The sequence below is a fragment of the Sinocyclocheilus rhinocerous genome, unplaced genomic scaffold (genome assembly GCF_001515625.1).
Source record: "Sinocyclocheilus rhinocerous isolate Xijiao unplaced genomic scaffold, SAMN03320098_v1.1 scaffold1413, whole genome shotgun sequence".
NCBI classification, from domain to species: domain Eukaryota; kingdom Metazoa; phylum Chordata; class Actinopteri; order Cypriniformes; family Cyprinidae; genus Sinocyclocheilus; species Sinocyclocheilus rhinocerous.
Window position 1 is genome coordinate 620,101 of NW_015639297.1, and position 10,606 is coordinate 630,706.

General features: G+C 35.8%; 1 protein-coding gene across 4 annotated transcripts in view; it reads left to right on the forward strand.

The window, feature by feature from the left end:
• LOC107751124 (mitogen-activated protein kinase kinase kinase kinase 3-like) overlaps positions 1–10,606 on the forward strand; it is a 91,279-nt gene that overhangs the window by 20,031 nt on the left and 60,642 nt on the right. The gene's annotated exons all lie outside the window — the stretch shown is intronic.

Genomic DNA, 10,606 nt, shown 5'->3' on the forward strand with positions numbered 1-10,606 from the left:
ATACACAAAATAATGTTCTTTTTAGCAACATCATATGACCCCTTTAATTTGTGTTCCGAAGATGAATGGAGGTCTTACGGGTTTGGAACGACATGAGGGTGAGTAATTAATGACAGAATTTTCATTTTTGGGTGAACTAACCCTTTAAATTGCAAATGTTGTTCAAAACAACAAAATATTGGGTGAAGTTGTTTATAGGGTTGAAAAATGCTTTTATGCCTTGCTATGACATTATCAATAGAGATCTAATATGAGATCTGTTTTGAGTCTGATCTGAGATGTGTTTTCAGTTGTAAAAAATCTGTGGTCAATTAATATATGTAGGATATACACATTTTCAATAATTCTATCTATCTATCTATCTATCTATCTATATCTAAGCAGTATAATTGTAATATATGTATTTATATAATTATATTGTAAAATGAAGATTATTGGAATTTTTTTCACTATATATATATATATATATATATATATATATATATATATATGTATATACATATATACGTAGATAGATAGATAGATAGATAGATGGCTAAAAAATGGCTTAAAATGGCTAAAATTAAATTATTTGTAATATATATATATATATATATTGTAAAATGAAGATTATTGTAATTTTTTTCTCTATATATATATATATATATATATATATATATATATATGTATATGTATATACATATATACGTAGATAGATAGATAGATAGATAGATGGCTAAAAAATGGCTTAAAATGGCTAAAATTAAATGCGTATTTTTTATATAGTGTTTCCTATAAATTCACAGAAACAAAATGTGCACTATCTATTGCCAACAAAATTAAAGCAAATCAAATTGTGACCAAATTTTAATCAAATCAAATCATTGTCAAAGCAAATGTTTACACCTCTGTTTAATTGCAGGATGCTACATGTCTTCGCTTGTGCGGCGTGTCGTTAGCTGTCAGTGCGTGTCATTATTATCACGGTGTGCAAATGAAGGCTGTTAACTACTCGTCAGTGTACAGTAGTCACGTACCCCAAGGGCCATCCTTTATTATGTCTCATTAATTGTGTTGGTTTGCAAGGAACTTGTGCTGCCAAGATAAACAAACAAATCAATTATTAGTCCCATATTTACCCTTACTTCTCTGGCGAGTCAGTAGGAAGTCAGCCTAATTAGATAAAGATATTAACATGGATGTCCCATAGATGTGTTTTTACGGTGATGTCTTTGTTCCTCTTTGACATCAATTTACAATTCTGATTAACATGCGCCATGTCTTCTCGATCGCATAGGCGTTTTTGCCGTTCTAACTCATTAATGTCTCTGAGCTGGCCTTTGCGAATCATGGTGGGGGAGGACAAAACACACTTTTAGGATAGATCTCCTCCCTCTCTGGCACCGTGGGGATCAGGACACGGCTTTGAGTTTTGGCTCATTAGTTTCACATAATCAACAGGGGATCGTCTGAAAAGACCCAATAAATGTGTTTGCGAACAGACATGCCAACACAAACATCAAGACCTGGGGTGAGTTTGTGTGGGGGCGTTTGGGGACGTGTCGATGGGCGATGAGATTCGCTCTTGGCCTGAGATGAGAAGCGCAGTGACCAGGCTACATCTGGATGTGCTCTTATTTCTGTGTGTGTGTGTGTGTGTGTGTGGATTGGTTGGCTCGAGCTATGTTGGTCTCATGCATTTCATTCAAAATTGATGAATCTATCATATTGGACTTCAGAAAGCAGCAATTTGCCACTTTGAAAAAGCCCTGTAGATGGAATCAGTTTAGGGTATCTTTTTCAGCGTCCTCTTTGGTTTGTGTGCGTATGCAAGCTCACACATCTGATTGTGTACTCAGACGCTGGTGTGCATAGGCAAACATAGGCGTGCATGTGTGTGAGTTTGTGCACCTGCGTCGGTGTATTGCTGAACAGCAAAGGCTGTTCTTACCATAAAAAGAAGGGTGACCTCATGAGCAAGCACTTAGCCTGCCTTTCCTTCCCCCTTAATGTCAGCTCGTGGTGTAACATATTCACAGTGACAAGATTGAGCTGCCTACTGTAGGAAGTGTGGTCAGGCAAAATGTTCTCTGCCAACCAAGTGTGGACACTTAAAATCTACAATTTTACCTCTCTGCTTCAGATTTGTACTTCTTGGATGTAGGATAGAGGGAAAACCTTTATGCCCAATTGCAAAATATTTTTAGATTTTACAATAGCCGTTTTCAAATTTGATATATTTAAAATGTAATTTATTCCTGTGATGGCAAAGCTGAATATTCAGCATTCATCCCTAGTGAAAAATGAATATACTTAAATGTATTTGAAATACATTTATTTTATGCTAAGTATACTACAAATACTTTTGCATATTTATGTACTTAATAAAATACCCTGCAATTGTACTACGTTTAGTAGGCTATACTAAACTGAAAAGTCTGCTAAATTAGAACAACTAATTTTGTACTTAATGCACTTTAATTGTGTAGAAGTAGTGATGAAGTCCAACAAAAGATACACCGAGGTATATTTGATTGTGCTAAAGTGGAACTATTGCAGGTATACTTCTAGGGATGTAATGGTATGAAAATTTCTTACCACGATTATAGTGACCAAAATGATCACGGTTATCAGTATTATCACGGTATTGTTAAAATGTGCTGGAGATGTTACAAGTCTCTGTAAATCCACTCTCTGACAGAAGGTGGCGCTTATGGAAAAGCTGTTTCCCGTAACCTCTGTGGACAAAGCAGTATTGCGATTAAGAACACTTCCTTTAGGTATTACATGGAGCGAAGATGACAAACAAAATACCATCGAATCGTTTCTGAAGACAGTCAGAACCTTCAGAGGTACATTCATATAATTAATTCATTTATATTTTCATTTGTATAATTCCCTTAGCACTCTTTTAAAACCTCCCAGCTTTTCCGCCCCGTTTTCACTCAAAACGAAACTACTCTGCTGCTGTGCGCACGTGAGACTGTTACTTAAAACTGTGCTTTATGCTGGACAGTATTTATTTATCGCGAGTTGTTCAAATCGCTGTAATCTAATACGGTTTTAATGATAATTAAAAGATGAAACGGTAATACTAACCGTGGGGAATTTTTATCATGATTTATCGTCAAACCGGTAATCGTTACATCCCTATATACTTCAGGTACACTTTAAAAATCTTACATTTAAAGGCCGATATTATTCAAAGATCATACAGTCCTCTTCAACAGTAACATTAAAACATATTTTAAGCTTAATATTAAGAAATGCACATTTTTCACAAGCAGCACTCCAAATAAAGTTTAGTTATAGTTTTTATATCAGTCTTGAGCAGTATGTCAGTAAATATGTTAAATATGTGATTTGAACCATACTTAGTATGAAATAAATGTATTTTAAATATAGTTTTTTCTTTTTTTTTTCTTTTTTTACTAGGAATTACTCCATTCTTCAGTGTCACATGATCCTTCAGATATCATTGTAATATGCTTATTTGCTGCTCAAGAAACATTTCATATAAAATTTTTGTGGGAACCGTGATACTTTTTATATTGTTTGCTTGCTGTGTCTTTGTTGGCTCTGATTCCCGTAAGGCATGTAAAGGGAATAGGAGGTGCAGGAGTGTAGGTGGGTCTGGTATTAGCCGGCTGGGAGCACTGAGGCACTGCAGGCGTGCAGGGCATTCATTTAAAATGCATGGGCTCGGAGGTCGGCAGCCCTCAGAAATGTCACTCGCTGTAATGGGAGGGGAGAGTGCCAGAGCCCAGAGTCCCTTCAGAGTCAGATGCGTGTGTGTTTAATGCATGTGTTGGATATTGTGTGTGTGTGTGCAGTATTGAGACTTGCATCACGGCAGGTGCAGCTGGTTCACTGTCAACAAAGAGCTTTAGAAAAATATACTGCTGATGATAAAATTTTTGTGGGAACCGTGATACTTTTTTATTTATTTGTGTGTTTGCTTGCTGTGTCTTTGTTGGCTCTGATTCCCGTAAGGCATGTAAAGGGAACAGGAGGTGCAGGAGTGTAGGTGGGTCTGGTATTAGCCGGCTGGGAGCACTGAGGCACTGCAGGCGTGCAGGGCATTCATTTAAAATGCATGGGCTCGGAGGTCGGCAGCCCTCAGAAATGTCACTCGCTGTAATGGGAGGGGAGAGTGCCAGAGCCCAGAGTCCCTTCAGAGTCAGATGCGTGTGTGTTTAATGCATGTGTTGGATATTGTGTGTGTGTGTGCAGTATTGAGACTTGCATCACGGCAGGTGCAGCTGGTTCACTGTCAACAAAGAGCTTTAGAAAAATATACTGCTGATGTATGCACAATATTAGGGAAAAGTGGGTCCAAAGTCTTACTGTGGGAAACATGGATTAGATTTATACAGAAATTTTACAAAACAAAATGATGCTCCAAAATGTGATTGATGTGACAGGGACCACCAGTATGCAAAACATTTCCACTTGGAAGATTTATTCAGGCACAAGATAATGTATTTTCGATGGCTTCTCAGCTATTATAAAGCTTTTAGGCACAGTGACTGAAAAATTGGGAGTAAATGATCAGGAAAAGCTTGTATTCTTACATTTTGGAAAAAGTGATTGTTAGTCCATTATACTGATGAGGTAAATTCATAGGCCAATATTTTGAGATTAATGGCTACAGTGAGTTTTTTTTTTCATGTCATACATTTTTATCATGTATGACTCTCAAATTGCCCTTTGGATAGAGTAACGGACAGGAGCAGATTGAATAATGTCTTTATGGACAGTCAGTTTTATCTGATTTTCCGTAAATCAGTAACCCAGAAATGTGGATGGCTCTAACATTAGGTTGTCCTAATATACACTACCATTTAAAAGTTGTCAGTAAGATTTTTTTTCTTCCTAAAAGAAATGCATATTTTTGTTTGGCAATGATGCGTTAAATTGATCAAAAGTTACAGTCAAGACAAAAATATTTAATTCAATAAATATTATTCTGGAAAATCCTGAAAAACATGTATCATGGTTTTTACACAAATAAGCAGCACAACTGTTTTCAACATTGATAATAATAAGAAAGGCTTCTTGAGCACCAAATCAGCATATTTGAATAATTTCTGATGGATTATATCACTGCCGAAAATTCAGCTTTGCTGTCACAGGTACAAACTAAATTTTAAAATACAACAAAATAGAAAAGTGTTATTTTAAATTGTAAAAATATCTCACAGTTTTTACTGTATTTTTAATCAAATAAATGCAGCCTTGTTGAGCATAAGAAACTTATTTCAAATACATTAAAAAAAAATCTTACCACCCCCAACTTTTGAGCATTAAAAAAATTGATTGTCAAATATGATAATGCATGTTTAGTACATTTTGAATGCATATTGTCTTAAATATGTTTAATTTCAGCATTTTAGAACATCTCATTCATTGTACATTATAACCTAATTCAGTGGCTTTATTTCAAAGCTGCCCGTGTAGAACAGTCAAAATTGTCAAGCTATTGAAAAGCAATATGATCTCTTTCATCTTCATATAACACTTGACATCAGATATGGGCATGTTTTAGTAAGGATTCAAAATATGTAGCAAAGTGCATGGGACTGAAAACACACCCGTTTGGGACATGAGTGCTAATGGGGACAGGATCCCTGTTAAATGGGTGATGGGAAATCAGACCTAAGTAAATATAACCCTCATACCAATCAAGCTTATTTAATCCATGCACATACTTTCACACTTTAACACTTACAACACATTCTGTTATGTCAGCGGCGCTGTTAGCCCTGCACACACACATGCGCACTGACACGCATGTCTAGTGGAGTGACAGTTAAGTGCCTCTCCCTGACAGTCTCTCTTGCTATCCAACAACTACAAACATGCCCAAGAGCGTAAACTTGTCCCATTTCTGTGTGCAATGACATGCTTTAATGAAATCTATTTAGAATTGTTTGTTATTATTCAGATTTTTGTTTCCTTTGAGCAAAACCATGACGGTGTTCGTTGCACCATATGGTTGTTTGTAGTCAAAATTCTGATTCACAGTAGTTTGTAAACAAAAGCTAGAACAGTGATATTGAAGGTTACCCTCTTGTACAGTAGAGGTTTGTACCTTATTCTGTATCACACATTAACTTGACAATGCCTGAATAACAATATTTTATTTTTTATTTATTTTTAGTGTTGTGTTATTTAAGCTTAAGAAGCAAAAGTTATGTTACAATTTGTTGTTCGATATGTTATCGAATTAAAGATTCAAGTTCATTTTCAGTCAGCTTTCTGACGTTAATGTTTGAAACTCTGACCAGAAACCAACTCAATAGTTTGTTGTGTCCTTTTGTACTCGGGTCTGATTGAAAACATTCCTAAATACTGTTGTTTATTGTTAATTAATGTTTCTTTAAATGCTAGTATATGTGGGTGATAACATTACCAAGGTTAATAAATTATTCATTTTTATTTCATGATACTTCATGCATTAACTAATGTGAACCTTACTGTAAAATGTTACCACCTTAATTATGATAAAGCCTCTCCCAGGATACCATGCCTTGACTAGCAATGGAAAGCATTGTAAAACTGTTTATCAAGTCATTTCATTGTAGTTTGTATAGTCTATTTGATCTGTCTTTAATACCATGTGGGTAATTTTGGACTTGTTGAACTTAGAAATGAAATGGACAGTCACACTTTGCTCAGATGTCTTTTGATCAGAGTGAACTGCATAATTTCAGAGCTCATGGATGCTTGCGATGTTGTTACTGTGCGTTTGGAGTCTGTTTATTGTCTAATTAGTTTTAATTTAGTAGAAAAACAAGCCCACTCTTTCCTTTGTTTTTGTCATTCGCTGGTGGTACACAGAGAATAATCCTACTAATCATTGTTCATTTTCCTCAGGATCTGTTATCTGCCGCCTTGCCTGCTTGTGTCCATGTACAGTAATGGAATTTGGTTGGGAAATTTACCAGACCTCTAGACAGGCTTAAGCATTTCTTCACATAGAAAGGCAGCCAAGAATTTTTTATTTTTTTAGTGTGGCTCTTAACTCTCCATTCTCAAATCAATGGACACTTTCCCCCATCTCGCCACACATAAAAAAACTTAAATATATAGCACACATCACAACACGTACTGCATATACAGTGGTGTGAAAAAGTGTTGGCCCCCTTCCTGATTTCTTATTTTTTTGCATGTTTGTCACACTTTAATGTTTCAGATCATCAAACAAATTTAAATATTAGTAAAAGATAACACAAGTGAACCAATAGTCATGTAACTGCTGCTCAGCGGGACCTGCTCTGCCTTGAAGCTGGCTGTTCTGCCCATCAGACCCTGACTAAGAAGTTCGCTTCAGTTAGCAGGTGTCCTACTCCGAGATATGAATTGCTGCAACCTACACTGTGAATAGTAGGCTAGCAGCTTCCGTTTCCCCTGAAGGAGGTAAGAGGCAGTACCTCCCGCTGTCTCTCGCAGCTATCTGCCCCATATGTGCAGGGAAATGTCACTGCCTCTGCGGAACGCTCTCTGGATCACTTGCCCCGGCAGGAAGTGTGTGTCACCTGACCCCACTGCTGCGACTTCACACTTCCCTCAGGGAGCAAATGCCTTTTGCACAGACCTACACTCAAAGGACATTATGCAGAACTTCTCAAAGCTTATCCTTCCTTCAGTGTGTGGGTTTGGAAAGAAAACTTTCCTTGGATTTGGTCCTGAATTTAAACAAGCTGATCTCACAGTTCCTAGAAACAGTTTTGTTTTGTTTTGTTTTATTTTATTATTTTATTTTATTTTATTTTTTATTTTATTTTATTTTATTTTAATTGCATTGCATTGCATTGCATTTTTTATTATTTTATTTCATTGCATTTTATAAACAGTACCATATTAATTAATAATGTTTAATCTAGTTGAACATGGAATTGAAATAGACAATCACGCTTTGCTCAAATGTCTTTGTATCAGAATAAATTAATGTATAATTTCAGTGCTCATGGATGCTTGTGGTGTTGCTCAAAATAAAATAGCATTTTATTGCATATTTTATTATTGAAGTTTATTTTATTTCATTTTATTATTTTGTCACTTGTTACATTTATAACTGGTTAGGACAAAACCTCTGATTTATTTTATATGTATTAAAATATACAGTATATAAACTATTTAGAAATGAGTTATGTATAAATATAAATGAATTTAAATGTCATATATGAAATTTTACCAATTTTGCAAAAAAGACAACAGTCATCATTTTTGCAATTCTATTTGGTGATACCATAGTGGTGCAGACATTTTATGAATACTTTTAAATTTAAGACTTGTTTACAGTTACAGTAATACTTACTGTGATTGTGGATGTTTTCCATTAACATACCAGGGTTTTTACATGATACTCAAAGAATACCATGGCAATAAAATCATGCTAGCTTCCAAAATTTTCTACTTTGTACTGTTTTGTAAGGGTAAATGCACTAATAAGTGACCTTTCATCTTGTAAATGCTATCATTGATGCCTGCACCCAGCTTGGGCTGTTCAGTTTAATGGTGAATTACGCAAGTTAAAATATTTATCTCTGCCCCACTATGTGGGAGTAAAAGGAGGAGTGTGTTGCTAGTGTCAGTGGGAGAGAACAAGGAAAAACTGTTAAAAAAACTTTTAATGAGCCTGCGGCTTCCATCATTAAGCAAGCAGTCACAACAAAGTGACTTTGTTCTCTCCCGCTCTCCCGCTCTCTCTTCCATCTCTCATAATCTGTCTGTCCCTCTCTCGTCCTACTCGTCTCCCTCTTTGCTCACACACACACATTTATACAGCAAAGCCAGAGATCAAGGTCAGCTCAGATGGAGTCGGGCTAGAAGCCCCCACACTAGCATTATGGGTGATTGCCTTCTCGTGTCACCCATCAGCTGAGATCACATCACTTCCAATAAGTTACCAGCATGTCAGATATTCAGTCTCTGCCTGTTACTTTGTCTTTCCCCTTTTTGTTTTTCCATCTCCTCCTTTTTCTTTTACAACAACAAATATATGTCTCTGATGGAAGAAGGTCCTTACTCTACTTCTTGGCTTTCAAATGAGCTTCCAAGAGCGTTACTGGTTTTAGAGAGAAAGAAAGTTTATATGAGGGGTAGGGCTGCACGATATATCAAAATTATCGAAATATCGCAATATGCATATCGCAAGGGCGTGCGATATCTGAATCATTTTAATAATAGACTACTTAAATCAAAACGTTGCAAAAGGTCAAAGTTTTAGTTCGACGCATAGCAGAGAATTGCTTGACGTTAAAAAGAGTTAAGTGCAATAAGTTGCAGAAAACAACTCTTTGCCGTCTCGTCTTGCTGTCTGACTCACACCTGAAGCGCGCGCACAAGCCGCATCCTGCACAGCGTATCTTCAGTTCTGCCGCACAAAGCGCGCGCATACACACAGAGACACGTTTCAGACAGCGCGCGAACACCGAGTTGATTCGTCTTTCGCATCTCCTCCTACTTATGTTTGAACAGACACATACACACAGAATTATGTCAATAGTACCCGTCTCGACGATCATTCTCGTAAACGCATTCAGTTATGTTTTAAATGAATGTAAATTTTTATCTATGCTTGTAAATTGTGCATTTCTTGTTTTTCTTTTTCTTTCTTTTTTTTACTGACTGTTCACTTGCCTTAAATCATATAGTTTTTGCTGTGGTATATGAAGAAGTACTTAAAGTGTGTGGAAAGCAAAGTTACAATGATATAAAATTAGTGTCATAAATTTTTTTTGTTTGTATGTTCACACTGATGTTAAAATGACATTTTCTGATTTGTGACATTACTTTTTATGTAATGCTAAAACACTGCTGGTCACTTTCAGAAGTTATAGTGATTCTTTCTTTTCCAAGAAAGAATGTGAAACAAATTGGTTATATAATTTTCATTTTTAAATATTTTAAAATATAATTGAAATTGATTTTACACACTTTAAGCAATATCATATCGCATATCGCATTTTTCTTCAATATCGCACAGCCCTAATGAGGGGCTTGAATCTCCATCAGCAGTCAGGGGGAAAACCACAGTGATGCATTAAGGGTCTGATGCTTTCTGAATGCTAAAGAGAGCTCAGTGCTGTATAGGCACTAAACACATAAGCGTCTGACCCTCCCCTATCGACTTATATATGATTAAACAAGCATGCAATGCTTTGAAAATGTAGCTTTCATGAGAATTTGCTATCAATTTTCATTAGGAACTGCCTTATTCGAGGTGTTGCATCACTATTACTATTGCAAATCTCTAACAACTTTGGGTAGAAATGTACTTCATCCAAACACACATACTTGGTCAATGCATTTCAAGTGCATGGTTCTAGTGCGTTACTTACACTGCATTCTTGAGGTGAGGTATGATTTTTATTTTATAAGTGCCTTAAACTGTCCACAAGAGGAAAATCCCATAGAAAAAAATCACAGTGATTGTTGGTGGGCTCTTAATTTGTGCTAGCTCACAACCAGCCAGAACAGTAACCGCATATAAATACCTAGGTCCTGGCAACCTGGCAGAATTACTTATTTGCTAACTTTGTATTTAAATGTATTTAAATTAATTAATCATTTAAATATAATTATATTTTATTTTAAAATGTAATTTAGTTTATTTTAA